Source organism: Gossypium arboreum, chromosome 6 (assembly GCF_025698485.1).
Source record: "Gossypium arboreum isolate Shixiya-1 chromosome 6, ASM2569848v2, whole genome shotgun sequence".
Classification (NCBI taxonomy): Eukaryota; Viridiplantae; Streptophyta; class Magnoliopsida; order Malvales; family Malvaceae; genus Gossypium; species Gossypium arboreum.
In genome coordinates, this window is record NC_069075.1 from 134,620,702 (window position 1) to 134,621,615 (window position 914).

The 914-nt window shown below is 36.9% G+C and overlaps 1 non-coding gene across 1 annotated transcript; it reads left to right on the plus strand.

Annotated features, from left to right (window-relative positions):
• The first annotated feature begins 436 nt into the window (after positions 1-436).
• Positions 437-543, plus strand: LOC128294339 (small nucleolar RNA R71). Its single transcript, XR_008284651.1, has one exon. It is a non-coding gene; the product is annotated as a small nucleolar RNA R71 (small nucleolar RNA).
• The last annotated feature ends 371 nt before the right edge of the window (positions 544-914 follow it).

Sequence of the window (914 nt, forward strand, 5' to 3'; positions counted from 1 at the left end):
TTCAACCTACATTGTAAGTATTACTATAAGGATTATTTTGAGATCGAGGATTATTACCTATGTAATTTAACTGCTCGTTCTCCATGTTGTGGCTATAAGGTGGGTATTCTGGGTTGCTCGATCCACCTCCACTTGCTTCGCACTGCATTACTGGGTGAACCTGTGAAGAACTAAGAAAACCATCAATTTTCTTATTCAAGAGTTCTACCTGATTAGAGAGTATGATGACCGAATCGACGTTGTAAACGCCAGATGCTTTTGTTGGCTTTGTCCTCATGACTTGCCACTGATAATTATTCAGTGACATCTCTTCTATAAATTCATAACATCTTCAGGTGTTTTATTATTGATGGTTTCGCCAGCGACTGCGTCTATCATCTGTCGAGTCGAAGGATTCAGGCCATTATGAAATGTTTGAACCTGTAGCCAAAGCGGTAACCCATGGTGAGGGCACCTTCTCAAAAGGTCCTTATATCTCTCCCATGCATCGTAGAGTGTTTCTAAATCCATCTGCACAAAAGAAAAGATATCATTACGTAATTTGGCTGTTTTAGCCGGCGAAAAATATTTTAATAAAAATTTTTCGGTCATTTGTTCCCAAGTAGTGATTGACCCTCGTTGTAACACCCCCTAACCCCAAACCGTTACCGGAACGAGGTTATGAGGCATTACCGGACATATTAAACAACTTACGAATAATTTACAATTAATATAACTTTCATAGTATAATATAATAATTAAGTCCTTATCTTGAACTCTCGAAGTTCAAACACGTATTAAAAGTAGAACGGGACTTGTTCGAGTATTCCAATTTTTTTTTTATAAAAATTTCGGCAACATTTCTGCTTATTTTTACCTAAACCTCCTGCAAATTCAAACCAAAACAACTAACACCAATATTTCACATTCATATA